This window comes from Bufo bufo, chromosome 9 (genome assembly GCF_905171765.1).
Source record: "Bufo bufo chromosome 9, aBufBuf1.1, whole genome shotgun sequence".
Lineage (NCBI taxonomy): Eukaryota > Metazoa > Chordata > Amphibia > Anura > Bufonidae > Bufo > Bufo bufo.
This window is the reverse complement of record NC_053397.1, coordinates 145,483,499-145,503,338: the sequence shown is the minus strand read 5'-3', so window position 1 is coordinate 145,503,338 and position 19,840 is coordinate 145,483,499. Positions and strand designations below refer to the sequence as shown.

Genomic DNA, 19,840 nt, shown 5'->3' with positions numbered 1-19,840 from the left:
AACCAGAATACCTTTTTAAAGGGGATCCATCAGGAAATTTATGCTGCACAAACCATGGGCAGCATGCATTACCATCAGGATCCCCTTTACAAAGATCTACAACATTTTAGAAAAAAAGTTTGAAGACCAGATGGACATGAAAAGATGTGTTCATTGGTTGGCTCCCCTCTTATTCCTCCCTGCCCACCTTGGCTTGATTGACAGGGCTTTCCCCTATATGGAATCAAACCCAGCTTTGGGGTCAACAAAATATTTTCCATAATAAAAAAAATATACATGTTTAAGGCTCTTTCACACTTGCGGTTATTGTCTTCCGGCATAGAGTTCCGTCGTCGGGACTCTATGCCGGAAGATACTGATCAGGATTATCCTAATGCATTCTGAATGGAGAGTAATCCGTTCATGATGCAACAGATGTCTTCAGTTCCGGTACGGAACGTTTTTTGGCCGGAGAAAATACCGCAGCATGCTGCGCTTTTTGCTCCGGCCCAAAAATCCTGAAGACTAGCCGCAAGCCGATCCGGGATCAATGCCCATTGAAAGGCATTGATCCGGATCCGGCCTTAAGCTAAACGTCGTTTCGGCGCATTGCCGGACCCGACGTTTAGCTTTTTTCTGAATAGTTACCATGGCTGCCGGGACGCTAAAGTCCTGACAGCCATGGTAAGTGTAGCGGGGAGCGGGGGAGCAGTATACTTACCGTCCGTGCGGCTCCCCGGGCGCTCCAGAGTGACGTCAGGAGCGCCCCAAGCGCATGGATCACGTGATCACATGGATCACGTCATCCATGCGCATGGGGCGCTCTGACGTCATTCTGAGCGCCCGGGAGCCGCACGACTGTAAGTATACCGCTCCTCCGCTCCCCGCTCCTACTATGGCAACCAGGACTTTAATAGCGTCCTGGGTGCCATAGTAACACTGAAAGCATTTGGAAGACGGTTCCGTCTTCAAATGCTTCAGTACACTTGCGTTGTTACGGATCCGGCAGGCACCTCCGGCAACGGAAGTGCATGCCGGATCCCAACAACGCAACGTGTGAAAGAGGCCTTAATGAGAATATGGAATAAAATATGAAAACTGAATTTATAAATGAAACAAAAGAAAAATACACATCTACAGCAATTCTGTTTAAAATCTGTTAGTTTTAAGGGCCTAGTAGCTGCAGCATGAAATGTTCTGGATGCATGGAATAAATGTGCTGGATAACCACTGATTAACTCCTAGAAATCAACCCTGGAAGGAAAGGTTATTATAAACTGTTACTATTGCTTAATCAATCAAATGTCATCTCCTTACTAGATATTTTCCTCTCGTCCGATCTTGTATCAATTCATATCATTTTGCAGTCCTGTATCCTCAAAAAGATGCCAGACTACCACATTTAAGATAAGTACTGCATTAAAACATTTTTATGCACAGATTGACAACATGCATGTAACATATAGGTAACACACAGAAAACTAAAAGTTAAGTCAAATGATAAAATGACCTTTATTTTTTCCTTGTATAATTTTTCCATAATTTTTTTCTTTTTTTTCTCTCGAAAAGTTGACTTCCTTTGTGAAACATCTAACTTCAAATAGTAAAAATTTCATGAAGTGAAAGCCACTGGAAAGGCACCTCCCACCCACTCCCTCATTTGATCATGTGAACCAACATACACGAAATATAAAAAAAAAAAATATATATATATATATATATAATTTATATAGTCCATAGGTGGTTTATTTTACTTTAAAAACAAAAATGCTCATTGACCAACATGTTTTGCATTCTTACAATTTTCTGTTCAGGAAATAGTCTAAATTATATTTTTGATGTAGAAAAAAAAAAAAGTATATACAGCTGTAAAGCAGAGAAGGGAGAGGTGTGAAACAAATACAATACTCTGACATCACTGCATCTGCATATTAAAATTCTGGTCAGATTGTTTTATTTTATACAAGATTTACATAAAATAGCTGCTAACACAGCAGCTTGAGCAGTTTAGGTTTGCTGCACAGAATACATAGGCTGTGTACAAACTTTCAGTTCATATATGCATTTGATAGCTGAATCACGTTTTGAAAGACTAGATCTTGGGTGGTAAAGAAAACAACTCTGTAGCATGTTGAGCAATGGTCTAAGAGTGAAAATATTTTCAAAACTGGTTTCAAAAGTCTCTATTTCCGTACATATTTTTTAAAACAATATTTAATCTGAACCATACAAAGTTTTTTGCACCCTTTCCTTTTCAGATTAAAAATATATTTATATATTTTGTTTAATACTTCCCCGTTAAATTACACATTCTTTCTCCCTTATTATAAGATGAGTGTTCCTGTAAGACCATATTCCTTGATACCCCTGTGTTATGCATCACTGAGTCCATGATGGGAATGCTTGAGCTGTTGGATGAATCTGAAGAGAAGGCAATGTCCACCCGTAGAAATGGAGCATATAGTTTTAGTGGACTACGGTGTGATGGTCTCCTTTACCTGAAATACATAAAAACAATCAAATTTAAAACTTAACAACTTACTGGCAGGCAAGAAAGCAAACCTAACAGTAGTAGAAGTAATTTTGATTTCCTTGTGACGTTGAACTTGCAGCTGTCTAAGGCTGAGACTACACTAACTTGAGATGTTTTGTACTCGTTTTTCGATTTCATGTTTTGTCCAACAGTGTATCTTCTCCCATAAATTCCCAGTGATAACAGATGCTGTGCCAAAAGTTTAAATTATTGCTGCTTCTCCTGTAGATGCATTTTTGAAGTCCTATGGGGGGGGGGGGGGGGAGGGGGAGGCAGAAAAAAAATGCTACACCTAGAGCATGCTTAACTAGAGCATGCTGAACTTCGACCCCAAAAATGCTGCAATGCATTCCATACAGTGTGTATTTTAGAAATAATGTTTACTTTTATCAGCATACAAAAGTCATTAAAAAGCAATAATGAAAAGTAATGTACAAGATACCAATATTCAGAAAACCCACTGTACAACACCTGCCCAGAGAAGGGGGGACTGGTTGGGGGACAACCTAGATCCAAATGCATTGTATATTTATTTATTTCACATTTATGTTGTAGTCTTGTGCTAAAATTAAAAGAAAAAAAAAATTGTTTTCCCCCCCATCAATCTGCATAATATGAAAGTGAAAATAGCATTTAGAAATGCTTAAAGAGGACCTTTCACTAGATTAAAAAAATCTAAACTAACTATACAGACATGGAGAGCGGCGCCCAGGGATCTCCCTGCACCTATTATACCTGGGCGCCGCTCCGTTCTCCCGGTTATAGCCTCCGGTATCTTCATAGTTAGGCTCCACCCGAGGTGAACCTGCCGGCCTTCCATCTCCCATGCTGTAGCGCTGGCCAATCGCAGCGCTCAGCTCATAGCCTGAAAGAGTTTTTTTTTTTTTCCTCTCAAGCTATGAGCTGAGCGCTGCGATTGGCCAGCGCTACAGCATGGGAGAAGGAGATGCCGGCAGTTTCCACTGGGTGGAGCCTAACATGTGAAGATACGGAGGCTATACCGGGCGAACGAGCGGCGCCCAGGGATAATAGTAAGTGCAGGGAGATCCCTCTCCATGTCTGTATAGTTAGTTTAGATTTTTTAATCTAGTGAAAGGTCCTCTTTAAAGGATAACTGTCGTATATATTTTTTGGAGTATTGGATTATGGTGATATTTCAACATTTCACTGTGTATTCAATTACCCCTTAATTCCACATTTTTGTTCACTGTACTGCCTATTTTTTACCTGTGCTTAAAATAGGTTGCTAGGCATGGTCCGTCTATCTGTTGATAGACGGAGCACGCAGCATGCAGGGTCACATTACTGACAGCCAGGGACTGTAAGTAAATGATTATAGCCAGGTCCTCCCCAGCAGCTGATAACAGTGCCTGGGCTGTGTGCACTTCTCCTGTCCCTGCGCGCTGGCAGACGCTCCCTCACTCAGCAGAGCTGGAGAATGCAGAGTTGGAGCAGGCGAGACCAGGGAAGGGAGACTCTGCCATCTGCTCAGTGTATAAATAAAGCAACGTGGTACGAGGACCCCTTTGTGCTGCAGGAGATTAACCCTTTAGGGGGAGGGCTCTGGTTACTGACACTTTTGGGGGGCTATTGTTACTGGCTAGTGAGGCAGGGCGGGATTAGCCTCAGTGTGAGGGCAGTGGCGGCCATCTTAACTGAATAGTGAAATTGCAGTTTTATGCAGACTGGTGCTAAGGGCTGAATCTTATAAATAAATATGGAGTAAGTCAGTCTAATAGTAACGGATTCTGGAATATCATGTTATTAGTAACTACATATATGAAAATTGAAATTAGGGTCTAAAATGTGACAGTTATCCTTTAAAGGGGTTTTCCTCAGATAGGTCATCAAATCATATCGGCGGGGGTCGACTCCCGGCACCCCCCGCCGATCAGGCTGTTTGAAGAGAAGGCTTAAATCATGTGAGCACAGCCTTCCCTTTATTGTTTACCTGCTCGCTGTCGACATCGCAGCGGAGAGCTGGCGTAATTGCAAGAAGCGGTCCCATACACTTTTATGGGACAGCTTCTTCCTATGCAAGTGTATAGGCACGAGCCGTCCCACAGAAGTGAATGGGGGCAGCTTCTTGTAATTACACCTGCTCACTGCTGCAATGTCGACAGCGAAGAGGTAAACAATAAAGGGAGGGCTGCTCTTACACGAGTACAGCCTTCACTTCCAATAATAGGTGATCGGGAATTTAAATCCCCGAAAACCCATATATTTCATTGTATTTACATAAGTATTCAGACCCTTTACGCAGGACTTTGTTGAAGCACATTTGGCAGTAATTACAGCCTCCAGTCTTCTTGGAATGATGCCACAAGGTTTATACAACTGGAATCAGGGGATTTTCTGCCATTCATCTCTGCAGATCCTCACATCTGTCAGGGTGGTTGGGAACCAACAAAGGAAAGCTATTTTCAGGCCTCTTCAGAGATGTCAGATTGGGTTCAATTAGGGCCACTCAAGGACATTCATAGTTGTCTGTAAGCCTATGTTGTCTTGGTAGTGTGCTTAGGGTCACTATGTTGTTGGAAGGTGAACTTTGGCCCAATCTTAGGTTTGAGCACGCTGGATCAGATTTTCATTAATCCCTTCCTGACGGAGTGACTTTCTGTTTTGGCATATTTGTTTTTTACTTCCTGCCTTCTTGCAGCTATAACGTTTATATTTTTTTGTTCACATAGCTGAATGGAGAGCATGTTTTTTGCGGGACAAGTTGTACTTCTAATGCAACATTTACATTGCATACGATGTAGTGGAAAGCTTGAAAAAAATTCAAATAGTGTGGAATTGGAATACATTTCCCCGCCACAGTTTTATGGGTTTTGTTTTTACAATGTTAACTCTGTAGTTAAACTGACTTGTGCTCTTTATTCTCCAGGTCAGTACGATTACAACGATACCACGTTTTGTGCTTTAATACAAAAATAAATAAAAATAAAAATATTGCCATATTCTGACCCTCCCAAAAAAAATCATATTCACGTCCATCGGAGCTGGAACATTTTGTGGAGGATGATCTGTACTTTTTCATTGATACCATTTAGGGTTTGTATGAACTTGATCACTTTTATTTAATTTTTGTGAGAGATTAAGTGATAAATAAATGTCAAATTGGGCCATTTGAATTGTGAGCATTTTCTGACACAATGTGAATTATAATTTTTATATTTTCAAACATGCAATCATTGGATTGCAATATGTATAAAGTGATGAAATTCTATCCATTACAATATACAAAGATCGATATATTCCAATGCAGTGCTGCCACCTGCAGAGAGATATACCAATGTGGTCACATCTGACCATGGCATCTGCAGGGTTAAATGTTTGCAATCTGCATTTTTGCTGGTCATAGACATTAGCCCCAGGTGTCTGCTGTGTAAAACGTCATCTTTTAAGAAATGACATGTGATTGTACAGTACATAAAGTCAGGAAAGCATTAAGAATATCTCTGTACTTTGCTCCATTCAGCTTTACCTAAACTCCAACTAGTCTCCTAGTTCCAACCACTAAAAACACCCACACAGCATGATGCTGCCACCACCATGCTTCACTTGTAGGTATCGGCAAGTGAGGAGCAGTGCCTGGTTTTCATTCAGGCCTGATGCATAGAACTGAAGCCAAAAAGTTCAATTGTTGTTTCATCAGACCAGAGAATCTTGATTCTCACAGTTCTTTAGGTGCTTTTCTGCAAACTCAAAGTGATCTTTCATGTGTCTTTCACTGAAGAGAAGATTCATTCTGGCCGCTGTGACAAAGAACAGATTGGCAGACCGCTGCAGTGATGGGCTGACCTTCTGGACGTTACTCCCATTTGCACACAGGATCTTTGGTGATCAGCCAAAAAGATCATTGGATTCTTGGTCACTTCTTTTACTATGGCCCTTTTTGCCTGATGACTTCGTTTGGTGAGGCAGCCAGCTCTAGGAAGAACCCTAGTTGTTTCAAACTTTTTACATTTAACAATCATGGAGGCCACTTTGCTCTTGGGAACTTTTAGTGCAGCAAATTTCTTTTTGTCAGACCCTTCTCCAGATCTGTGCCCCCACACAATCCTGTCTCTATGGTATACACACAGTTCTTTCCTCTTCATATCTTTGTTTTGGCTCTGATATGCATTGTTAGCTGTGAGATGTTGAATTGACAGGGTGTGTCTTTCCAAATCATAAAAAATAAATAAAAAATTCACTGAACAGAGGGTAGTTTACATTCCACTCTCTGACCAAATATCACTGAATGAAGAAATGTGAAAAAATGATAAAATCACCTTTATTGAATATTATTAAAATACAAGGAGGGACAACACATTCTATCCAATTAATGGACGACTATCCACAAGTGAGAGTCCAGTTCAGAAGTGAGTCTGATGTACTGAAAAGCTGTGTCGCTAAAAAATCTGTGTAACTGGATGCTCATATGTGGAACAACGAGTCCACCATATACACCACTTAGAACCAAAATGTCATGGATGGTGTTGCAGAAAGCTGGAACTTATAAATAAACATCCGACTGGCTTGATCCCAAACTAAGGAGCATATGGGTGAGCCCTATAAAACCCCTAGAGCTCTCCCTGACTGCTATGCCCATGCAAAGATCTTTGTGGTAGACGATTGCATGCCCTCGTACCTTCTGCTATGTGACACCTGAAAACCCTATAATAGTGAGGGGACACGACCACTGGCTCCCTGCACTTAATACGGACAGAGTCAGGGTCACCTACAATCAAGCCAGCAAGAAACACAAATAAAAGGAAACAGACTTATCTGAGGAATCAGGAGAAGCAGCCTCCAGCAGTGAACACAATCAAGGAAGAAGTATAAACCGCAAAGTGAGGCAGTATGGGAGGGGATATAAAGGGAGACAATCAGTGCAAATAGGTGACAACTGGGAGATGGAAAGGAGATGAGAAAGTGAAACCAAAACAAAGAACATCATACAACAGGTAGAGAAAAACGTCTGCCAGATCTTCTCACAGAGCTGGCGGTGGCATAGGACCATACCATAAGCATTTACCAGTAGTGGTTATTGCACCTGTAATAAACCAGTCTGGCTACCAAAGGTCAACACCACTAAGTGTGGTAGCAGTATTACCTGCTGGTGCAAGCGGCTAATTGTGCTGACATTTGGGCTGCAATTCTGGCTGTAGGTACCCTACCAAAAGAGACTCTCTGTCCTATGTCCTATAGGAGATTGATAAACATCTGCTCACATCCTAGTATGCAGCCACATTACAGTGACGGGATACACCCAGTATCTTTGATTCATGCCCACATCAATCTCCCATTAACTGTCTAGCATCTTAGTCCCCAATTCTTCTCTACGCATTTCACCCCAAGTCGGGATCCTCAGGAGCACTAAAATATCTGGGCTGCAGACAAATAAGAACACCAACCGCCTTGTGTTTTGAGGTCGGCAGCAGCTGCGCTATAATGGCCGTACGCGGCCGCTGAGATGCTCAGGTTATGAGGGTGAGGCCCCTCCCCTAGGTTGGATCAAGCCCCTGGGTCGGCCAATGGCGTGGAGGGGGCTCTACCTCGCCCACTAAACTGAGCAATACCAGTCGGAGTGTCAAAACACTCCAAAGATAACTGGGGACCAAAAGGCGGTATTACATACTGCGGCAGCACGGCAAGGATGGTAATCAAGGCAAGTTAATTACCACCAGCTCAGGGGGGTGGCCCCATGTGCGCCCACCTTCGCTAACCTCTACCTGGGCTGGTGGGAACAGGAAGTGGTATTTCCAGATCGGGGCAACAAGTGGACTGACTGTTTTAGCCTGTGGCTACGTTATATAGATGATGTCCTCATTCTTTGGTCAGGGAGTAAGGCTAACTTTGATAAGTTTGTAGAGGACCTAAATAAAAACGATTTGGGACCATTCTTTACATCTGAGATCCATGAACACCAGATTACCTTCTTGGACCTTACCATCTATAAGGACAGAGAGGGTAATGTGGGGACTCGGCTGTTTCATAAAGAATAGTCTCCTGCGTTGGGACAGCTGTCATCCTACGTCCCTGAAAGTTTTTTTACAAGCTTTTATGAGAACCACCTGGCATAGTACCGATCTCAAAGGTACATTTCGATGCGAGGGATGCGTGGCGTGCAGTGCCATATTATTGGACAATGAGTTCAGTAGCACCATTACGTGCGGAACCTTTGATATTAGATCTTTTGTGAACTGCAGAACTAAGGGGCTGGTGTAGGAACAATATGTAGGAAAGACTTTTCACGAATTCCGAGAAGAATTGGAGAGCACCTTGGTGACATCCGCAAGGATGCCGATACGGCAACTGCGCGACATGTAGCCTCCCTACATAAGGATGACATGAATGCGATCAAGTTCCAAGGGATTGAAGTTGTTAGAAGGTCGCCAAGAGGGGGTGATTTTGACAGAAAATTACTACAGAAGGAGGCGCAATGGATTTTCAGACTGCAAACGGTCCAACCGCAGGGTCTAAATGAGCACATCTCATTTGTGTGCTTCTTGTAAATCACTGTAGCAGCATGCTTATCCCCTCTTGTCACACAACACCATCTTCATTAGTGAAATCTCTTATATCCTAAATAGATCTGAGGTTTCCAAACTTCCCTATGGATTTATATATGCCTCAGCTATCCTCCTACACTCATGTGTCTATATGGATATATTCTCATAAGTCTGCCTCATCGCTGTCCTAATATGATTCTAATGACAGTAACAAAATCTGCTGTCGTTACTTCATTGTATAGACAGTATGAATTTCCTCTTTTTTATGTACTTAACGTGCCTTGATTACCATCCTTGCCGTGCTGTCGCAGTATGTAATACCACTGGTTGGTACCCGGTTATCTTTGGAGTATTTTGACACTCCGGTTGGTATCGCTCCGTTCAGTGGGCGGGGTTGTGCTGCGGTTAGCCGCGCCCCCTCCACGCCATTGGCCAACCCAGGGGCTTGATCCAACCTAGGAGAGGGTCCTCCTCATAACCCAAGCAGCTCAGCGGCCACGTACGGCCATTCTAGCGCAGCTGCTGCCGACCTCAGAACACGAGGCGGTTGGCGCTCTTATTTGCATAGACAGATCGCCGGTCTGTCTTCAATGAAATGTCCCACATCCGGGTCAGATTTCAGTATCCCCCAGAATTGTGTAAGGATATCTAACCCCTCCTCTTGTGCCTTATCATACGTAGCAATGATGCGGAGCTTATCGTTCTCCATTGGGAACCAACAAAGTATTCCGATCCACGGCTAGGGAATGTTAGTATGCCCCAGCTAGGACATTTTGTGGATATTCTCTGCGCCTAAACCTATGTTGCAGATCTTTAGATGCAACACGGTAGTCGCTCACTCTGGAACAATTGCGGCGCAATCTTAAGTATTGGCCCTTGGGAATTCCTCTTTTCAGGGACGTAGGATGACAGCTGTCCCAAAGCAGGAGACTATTATTAGATGTTTCTTTATGAAACAGCCGAGTCCCCACATTACCCTCTCTGTCCTTATAGATGGTAAGGTCCAAGAAGGTAATCTGGTGTTCATGGATCTCGGATGTAAAGAACGGTCCCAAATCGTTTTTATTTAGGTCCTCTACAAACTTATCAAAGTTAGCCTTACTCCCTGACCAAAGAATGAGGACATCATCTATATAACATAGCCACGGGCTAAAACAGTCAGTCCACTTGTTGCCCTGATCTGGAAATACCACTTCCCGTTCCCACCAGCCCAGGTAGAGGTTAGTGAAGGTGGGCGCACATGGGCTACCTATCGCCACCCCCCTGAGCTGGTGGCAATTAACTTGCCTTGATTACGATCCTTGCCGTGCTGCCGCAGTATGTAATACCGCCGGTTGGTCCCCAGTTATCTTTAGAGTGTTTTGACACTCCGGCTGGTATCGCTCCGTTCAGTGGGCGGGGTTGCGCTGCGGTTAGCCATTGGCCAACCCCGGGGCTTAATCCAACCTAGGGGAGGGGCCTCCTCCTCATAACCCAAGCATCTCAGCGGCCACGTACGGCCATTCTAGCGCAGCTGCTGCCGACCTCTTATTTGTCTGCAGCCCAGATATTTTAGTGCTCCTGAGGATCCAGACTTAGGGTGAAACGCATAGAGCAGGATTGGGGGCTAAGATGCTAGACAGTGAATGGGAGATTGATGTGGGCACGAATCAAATATACTGGGTGCATCTCGTCACTGTAATGTGGATGCATACTAGGATCTGAGCAGATGTTTATCAATCTCCTATAGGACATAGGGCAGAGAGTCACTTTTGGTAGGGTACCTACAGCCAGAATTGCAGCCCAAATGTCAGCGCAATTAGCCACTTGCACCAGCAGGTAATACTGTGACCACACTTAGTTAGTGGTGTTGACCTTTGGTAACCGGACTGGTTTATTAGAGGTGCAATAACCACTACTTGTCAATGCTTATGGTATGGTCCTGGTTCTAAGTGGTGTATATGGTGGACTCGTTGTTCCACATATGAGCGTCCAGTTACACAGATTTTTAGCGATACAGCTTTTCAGTACATCAGACTCGCTTCTGAACTGGTCTCTCACTTGTGGATAGTCATCCATTAATTGGATAGAATTTGTGTTGTCCTTCCTTGTATTTTAATAATATTCAATAAAGGTGATTTTATCATTTTTTCAAAACGTTCCTTCATTCAGTGATTTTTCCTTCATTGTGATTTCTTTTTCTTTCCAAATCATGTCCAGACAAATTAATTTATCACAGGTCGACTCTAATCAAGGGGTGGAAATACCTCAATCATCATTAAGAGAAAAGGGAGGCCCCAGAGCTAAATTTCAAGTGTCATAGTAAAGGTTCTGAATACTTATGTTCATGCAAAATTTTAGTTTTACCTTTTTTAATAAATTTGCTAAATTTCGAACATTCGGTTTTAACTTTCTCATTATGGGGTATGGAGTCCAGATTGATGGGGGGAAAACTATTAAAAAAAATATATATAAAATTTAGCACAAGGCTGCAACATGTTTTGACATATGTACGGCTAAGGCTACACAGCGACACTGGTTATGCGACAGATGTCGTGACCAGGATCATTAAGCAGCAGTGATCCCATAGAAATAAAAGGGATCGCCACAGCAGTCACAAGAAATCCAGCCGTAGTCTAACAGAGCTCAGAAAGGGAAGAGTACCATATGACTTTTAAAGTTCAGATTCTGCTGAAATTGCTTTGGATGCCATGGTACTTTTGCAGATCCCCCAAAGTACCAGTACAGTCGTATACCCGTGAAATGACCCTAGTTTGAAAACTAGACTTTTAAGGCATTTCACTAGGGGTGCGGTAAGCAAATTGACTAAACAGAGGTTTTCCTAAATTTAATGTACAGTTGATTGTGATAACTGCAAATATTTTATAATTATGCCATTTCAGTGCCCAATATGTTATGTCCAGCTTGGGCCACTAGAGGCATACAGTATCTCACAAAAGTGAATTTAATGTTTAAACCGCTGGCGTGAGTACACCCCTAAGTAATAATGGCAAAATTGTGCCCAATTAGCCATTTACCCTCCCTAATGTCATGTGACTCATTAGTGTTACAAGGTCTCAGGTGTGGGGAGTGGGTGTGTTAAATTTGACGTTATCGTTTTCATACTCTCTCATACTAGTCACTGGAAATTCAACATGGCACCTCATGGCAAAAAAAAGAATTGTTGCTCTACATAAAGATAAGGTCTTCTAGGCTATAAAAAGATTGCCAACACCCTGAAACTGAGCTGCAGCACTGTGGCCAAGGACATACCGTAGTCAAGACAGGTTCCACTCAGAACAGGCCTCACCATGGTTGACCAAAATGCTCAGCGTCCTATCCAGAGGTTGTCTTTTCAAAATAGACATACGAGTGCTGCTAGCATTGCTGCAGAGGTTAAAGGGGTGGGGGGTCAGCCTATCAGTGCTCAGACCATACGCTGCACACTGCATTAAATTGGTCTGCATGGCTGTCATCCCAGAAAGAAGCCTCTTCTAAAGATGATGCACAAGAACGCCCGCAAACATTTTGCTAAAGACAAGCAGTCTAAGGAAATGGATTACTGGAACCATGTCCTGTGGTCTGATGAGACAAAGTTAAACTTATTTGGTTCAGATGGTGTCAAATTCGCAATTTTCAAAATTTTCATTTCCGGGTGAGGAGTACAAAGACAAATGTGTCTACAGTCAAGCATGGTGGTGGGAGCCTCGTGGTTTGGAGCTGCATGAGTGCTGCCGGCTGTGGGAAGTTACAGTTCATTGAGGGAACCATTAATCCCAACATCTACTGTGATATACTGAAGCAGAGCATGTTCCTCTTCCTTCGGAAACTGGACCGCAGGTCTGTATTCCAACAAAACACACCTCCAAGACGACCACTGCCTTGCTCAAGAAACTAAGGGTAGAGGTGCTGTACTGGCCAAGCATGTCTCCAGACCAAAACCCTATTGAGCATCTGTGGGGCATCCTCAAACAGAAGGTGGAGGAGCGCAGGGCCTAACATCCACTAGCTCTGTAATGGTGTCATGGAGGAGTGGAAGAGGATTCCAGTGGCAACTTGTGAAGCTCTAGTGAACTCCATGCCCAAGAGAGTTAAAGGGGCTATGTCACTTCAGCAAGTGACATTTTTTATGTAAAGTTAATTCAAGATACTTACTAATGTATTATTATCCATATTGTTTCCTTTGCTGACTTGATTCATTTTTCTGTCATACTATACACTGCTCATTTCCAGGGTTACGACCACCCTGCAATCCATCAGCAGTGGCCATGCTTGCACACTATAGAAAAAAACACCAGCCTACGTGAGCTCCCATGGTCCTGGCCACCAGAGAGGCTGGCACTTTTTCCTATAGTGTGCAAGCACAGCCACCGCTGATGGATTGCAGGGTGGTCGTAACCATGGAAACGAACAATGTACAATGCGATGGAAAAATGAATCAAGCCAGCAAAGAAAGCAATATAGACAATCACAATACATTAGTAACTGGCTTGTATTAGCTTTCTCTACATAATAAATGCCACTTGCTGAAGTGACACAACCCCTTTAACCACTTCCAGCCCAGGCCATTTGCCCCCTTCCTGATCAGGCCTAATTTTGCAAATCTGACATGTGTCACTCATTTATCCAAGTCATTCAGTGATTGTTTTCTCGTGACACATTGTACTTCATGATAGTCATAAATTTGAGTCAATATATTTCACCTTTATTTATGGAAAAAATCCCAAATTTACCCAAAATTGAGAAAAATTCACAATTTTCAAAGTTTTAATTTATTTGCTTTTAAAACAAAGTGATACCTCATTAAAGGGACTCTGTCACCACTTTCTAACCCCCCCTTTTAAAAGTATTGTTCTCTCCATGGCGCCCTTGTGATTACAAAGGTGTTGTTATAACATAAATTCGCCGTCTCGTTTTGATAAAAATACCTTTTATCTAACCTGTCAATCTTGTGGATAAGGTGCCCAGGGCGTTTCTGAAGGTCTGAAGCTGCCGCCCGCCGCCGTTGGTGCCCAGCTCCTCCCCTGATCCTTTCAGCGCCGCCTGAATGTAAAGAAATCCGCCTCCGGCTCTCGCTCAGTGCCCCCTCCTCCTTTTCAAAGATCCCGCGCGTGCGCACAGGCCTGTGCCTGATGCGCCTGTGCGGACATTTAGAATCAGCCTCATTGAGCGAAGTGCGCATGCGCGCACTTCGCTCAACCTCCTCATAAGACGAGCACTGCAGCCAGCCACTCAGAGCCTGCCAAGCGCTGTATGGAGCCGCAGGCTCTGAGTGGCTGGCTGCAGTGCTCGTCTTATGAGGTTGAGCGAAGTGCGCGCATGCGCACTTCGCTCAATGAGGCTGATTCTAAATGTCCGCACGGGCGCATCAGGCACAGGCCTGTGCGCACGCGCGGGATCTTTGAAAAGGAGGAGGGGGCACTGAGCGAGAGCCGGAGGCGGATTTCTTTACATTCAGGCGGCGCTGAAAGGATCAGGGGAGGAGCTGGGCACCAACGGCGGCGGGCGGCAGCTTCAGACCTTCAGAAACGCCCTGGGCACCTTATCCACAAGATTGACAGGTTAGATAAAAGGTATTTTTATCAAAACGAGACGGCGAATTTATGTTATAACAACACCTTTGTAATCACAAGGGCGCCATGGAGAGAACAATACTTTTAAAAGGGGGGGGTTAGAAAGTGGTGACAGAGTCCCTTTAAATATTTATTACTTAACATTCCCCATATGTCTACTTTATGTCGGCATCATTTTGCAACTGCCATTTAAAATTTAAGAAAAATTTTTCAAAACCCACTTTTTAAGGACCAGTTCAGGTCTGAAGTCACTTTGTGGGCCTTACATAATGGAAACCCCCCATAAATGACCCCATTGTAGAAACTACACCCCTCAAGTTACTCAAAACTGATTTTACAAACTTTGTTAACCCTTTAGGTGTTCCACAAGAATAAAAGGAAAATGGACATCAAATTTCTAAATTTCACTTTCTTAGCAGATTTTCCATTTTAATTAATTTTTTTCTTTAGCACATCGAGGGTTAACAGCCAAACAAAACTCAATATATATTACTCCGATTCTGCGGTTTACAGAAACACCCCATATGTGGTCATAAACTGATGTAAGGGCACACGGCAAGGCGCAGAAGAAAAGAAGCTCCATATGGTTTTTGGAAGGCTGACTTTGCTTAACTGGTTTTTAGATGCCATGTCCCATTTGAAGCCTCCCTCATGCATCCTTACAGTAGAAACTCCCAAAAAGTAACCCCATTTTGGAAACTAAGGGATAAGGTGCCTGTTTTATTGGTACTATTTTGGGTTACATACAGTTGTGTTAAAAATAATAGCAGTCAGACATCACTAACCTGATAAATCACTGTTTTTGGTAGAAATGATCATTTACTAGCAGGTGTAGTAGAGTAATAGAAATCCAACAGACCCAACAGTCATGACATGCATGCTGCTGATTCTGTGTAATTGAATCACTAATTGAAAGGGGCATGTTCAAAATAATAGCAGTGTGGAGTTCAATTAGTGAGGCGATTCATTCTTTGAAAGACAGGTGGCAACTATTGCCCTCATTTAAGGAAGGAAGGCAGCAAATGTTGTACATGCTGGTTACAGTGCATTTCTCTCTGAAATTCTGAGGAAAATGGGTCGTTCCAGACATTTTTCAGATGAACAGTGTACCTTGAATAAGATTGGAGAGGGGAAATCATATAAAGAAGTGCAGAAAATAATAGGCTGCTCAGCTAAAATGATCGCAAATGTTTTAAAATGGCAACCAAAACCTGAAAGACGTGGAAGAAACCGAAAAAATACCATTCAAATGGATAGAAGAATAGCCAAAATGGCAAGGACTCATCCAACAATCAGCTCCAGGAAGATCAGAGAAGGTCTAAAGTTACCTGCGAGTACTGTTACAATTAGAAGACGCCTATGTGAAAGAAGCCCCCGCAAAGTCACACTGTTGAAAAAAAGACGTGTGCTGAAAGAGGTTACAAGTTGCCGAATTGCACATTGACTGGCCTAAAGAGACATTTTGTGGACTGATAAAAGTAAGATTGTTCTTTTTGGGTCTAGTGGCCGGAGACAGTTTGTCAGATGACGCCCAAACACTGAATTCAAGCCACAGTACACTGTGAAGACAGTGAAGCATGGTGGCGCAAGCATCATGATATGGGGATGTTTCTCATACTACGGTGTTGGGCCTATTTATCGCATACCAGGGATCATGGATCAGTTTGAATACATCAGAATACTTGAAGAGTATGCTGAAGAGGAAATGCCCTTGAAATGGGTGTTCCAACAAGACAACGACCCCAAACACACCAGTAAACGAGCAACATCTTGGTTCCAGACCAACAAGATTGACGTTATGGAGTGGTCAGCCCAATCCCCGGATCTTAATCCAATTGAAAACTTGTGGGGTGACATCAAAAATGCAGTTTGAGGCAAAACCAAGAAATAGAGAAGAACTGTGGAATGTAGTCCAATCATCCTGGGCTGGAATACCTGTTCACAGGTGCCAGAAGTTGGTTGACTCCATGCAACATAGATGTAGAGCAGTTCTCAGAAACAGTGGTTATACAACTAAATATTAGTTAAGTGATTCAAAGGAAAGCAAAATCAAAAATTTTTCAGTTTATATAGTGAATGTTTGAGTTTGTAAAGAAGAAAACAAACACTGCTATTTTTTGAACAGTCCAAAATTCACTTTTCAATTTTTTTTTTAAAGGAACAACACAAATTCGACTTTTTTTTAAACACTGCTATTATTTTGAACACAACTATGATTGGGCAAGGTAACCAAAAAACTGCTGTTTTATGCACCGTTTCTATTTTTTACAACATTCAGCTGACAGGGTAGATCATGTACTATTTTTATAGAGCAGGTTGTTACAGATGCAATGACATCAAATATTTCTACTTTCTTTGTTTTAATTTTACATAATAAAGCATTTTTGAAAAAAAATAAAAATAATGTTTGTGTCTCCATTTTCTGAACGCCATATATATATTTTTTTCTGCCGATCCTCTTGTGCAGGGGCTCGTGCAGTTGACGTTTTTATTGTTACCATTTTTGGGTACATATGATGATTTTTTTTGATCATTAATTATTACACTTTATGGGGCAAGGTGACCAAAAAATTGGTTGTTTTAGCAGAGTTTTTATTTATTTTTACAGCATTCACCTGAGGGGTTAGGTCATGTGACATTTTTATAGAGCAGATCGTTACGGATGTGGCAATACCTAATATGTATACTTTTTCTTATTTAAGTTTTACACAATAATGGCATTTTTGAAACAAAAAAAATAGTTTAAGTGTCTCCAAAATCTGAGAGCCATAGCTTTTTTATTTTTTGACCGATTGTCTTAGGTAGGGTCTCATTTCTTGCAGGATGAGGTGACAGTTTGTTACTATTTTGGGGGGCATACAACTTTTTGATCGCTTGGTGTTGCACTTTATGTGATGCTAGGTGACCAAAAATTGCCATTTTGGCACTGTTTTTACTTAATTTTTTTTACGGTGTTCACCTGAGGGGTTAGGTCATGTGATATTTTTATAGAGCTGGTTGTTACAGACACAACAAAACCTAATATGTGTACTTTTTTATTTATTTATTTCACTTCTGTATTGTAATGCATTGGCTGTAAGTGTATTACACACTGTAATACACTTCCAGCCTGTGAGATCCAGGGGGCTGGATCTCACAGACTTACATGGAAGGCAGCCCCAATGCCTGTGGAAGGCATCGGGCTGCCTTCCCTGCCATCGGATCCCCATCACAGCAGCGCTCCCTCCCTCCACACACCCGCGGTCAGAGCTGACCACGGCATAGTAAGGGTTAATGCGTCGGCATCTGTGTTATCACCAATGCCAGCGCATACAGCAGGGGTCCGGCTAATGGAAACAGCCGGTCTCTTGCACCCGCCCGATCAGCGTGCCATAGTACTACGGCGCTGGTCAGGAAGTCACTTCCCGCAGCGCCTTACTATTACGGCGCTGGTCGGGAAGGGGTTAAAGAAGAGCATGTTTTGGAGGGAAAAAGTCAGACTTGTTTACCACCAAAACCAGACAATCTGACCTTTTGAATGTCTGTTTTAGCTCTGGTGTTATGTCTGAAAACCTGTTTGTGTCTGGAAAAACTGCTGTGTCATTGCCACTAAGTATCATTGAAACTCTAATGTAGGTCTACCACAGACGGGAGTTGTAACTTTTGCAACTGTTTGTGCTGAGTTTCTCCCCGCCACCCCTCCTGCTAGAAGGTTCTAGTTCTGACAAACTGTATATAAGGAGAGCATTCAGAGCATCTAGGGTTCTGCAGTTAGGGACCAGTGCTTGGAGGGGGAGACTGCCAGTCTGCATGGTTGATAGGTGATTAAAAAGACCAGTGGAGCGCCAAAAGGCAAATGGTAGTATGGAAGGAATGCTGGAGGTAATAAATACATGCAAAACAATATATAAAATTGTATATTACTAACACACTATTGTGCTTCAATTAAAAACGTATATACACATGAGTTTTTACTCACTTCACCAGGGGGGGGGGTGGCGCAAGATAAAGCTCAAGACACTTGACGCCATGAACTCCCCCCCCCCCCCCCATTGCGAGATCGCCTGTAGAGTGTTAGATTTCCTTGTGGTCCCGTATATAGATGACCCAGTGGTGTTGAACAAGGTATCCTTTAATAAATAAGTCAGCTCGAAGCGTTTCGGGGTGTACAGAGACCCCTTTCCTCAGGAGCACATAAAATCAAACAGACAGTGACCTCTTTTTATAGGGGAATAAAACACTTGAGGGCGTTCCACTGGTTCAGAACGCTCCCTCCCGATAACATGACCCGGAACCGGAAGTGTGTTCCACTCTTGGAAAGCATGACTTCCGGTTTGGATTGGCTTAAATATAAAATAAACGGTAACTAAGATGAAAGACAAACAAATACATGGGCTGCATGGTTGACCAGAAGATGATGCTGAGATGGGGACACTGAGCCACAGACCATGGGTCACCAGCCTTGTGACCAAGGAGCCACCCACACTACTGAGCTACAGACCGTGGGCCTTAAGCCTTTGACCAGGGTACCAGTCTTCTGAGAGAGAGGGACGGCTAGCTCTAGCCTTTCCTCAGCATCAAACCGTTCTTCTGTCAGGGAGGAAACTGGAGAAGCCAACCCTATGCCTCGCTTATATTGTTTGGCACCTGAATTCCTCCAGTAAAGAAGCACACTGCTTACTACAGACCCTGACTCTCAGGACTTTGGGGTGCACCCCACCTTACCATTCCTTCAGGAGAGCAGTGAAACTTGGTGACACCTTAAAGGGAACCTGTCACCTAAAGAACGCCTCCCAAACCGCCAGCATTACCTTAAAGTAGCCAGCAATATGTTCATAAAGATCCTTTTCTTCCTCCGGCCCAATGCACCAAAATCTTGAAAAACTAACTTTAATTAACCACCTCCGGACCGCTGTACGCACAGACGCGTCCTGGAGGTGGTTGATTCATTCCGCCTGGACGCATATACGCGTCATCTCGCGAGACGCGAGATTTCCTGTGAACGCGCGCACACAGGCGCGCGCGCTCACAGGAACGGAAGGTAAGAGAGTTGATCTCCAGCCTGCCAGCAGCGATCGTTCGCTGGCAGGCTGGAGATGTGTTTTTTTTAACCCCTAACAGGTATATTAGACGCTGTTTTGATAACAGCGTCTAATATACCTGCTACCTGGTCCTCTGGTGGTCCCCTTTGTTTGGATCGACCACCAGAGGATACAGGTAGCTCAGTAAAGTAGCACCAAGCACCACTACACTACACTACACCCCCCCCCCGTCACTTATTAACCCCTTATTAGCCC

General features: G+C 43.2%; 1 protein-coding gene across 3 annotated transcripts in view; it reads right to left on the bottom strand.

Moving 5' to 3' along the window:
* Positions 1-1,491: 1,491 nt before the first annotated feature.
* TCF20 (transcription factor 20) overlaps positions 1,492-19,840 on the bottom strand; it is a 293,407-nt gene continuing 275,058 nt past the window's right edge. For all 3 annotated transcript variants that reach the window (XM_040408691.1, XM_040408692.1, XM_040408690.1), the window contains exon 6: positions 1,492-2,477. The gene's annotated coding sequence lies outside the window, so the exon portion shown is untranslated. The remainder of the gene's footprint in view (positions 2,478-19,840) is intronic.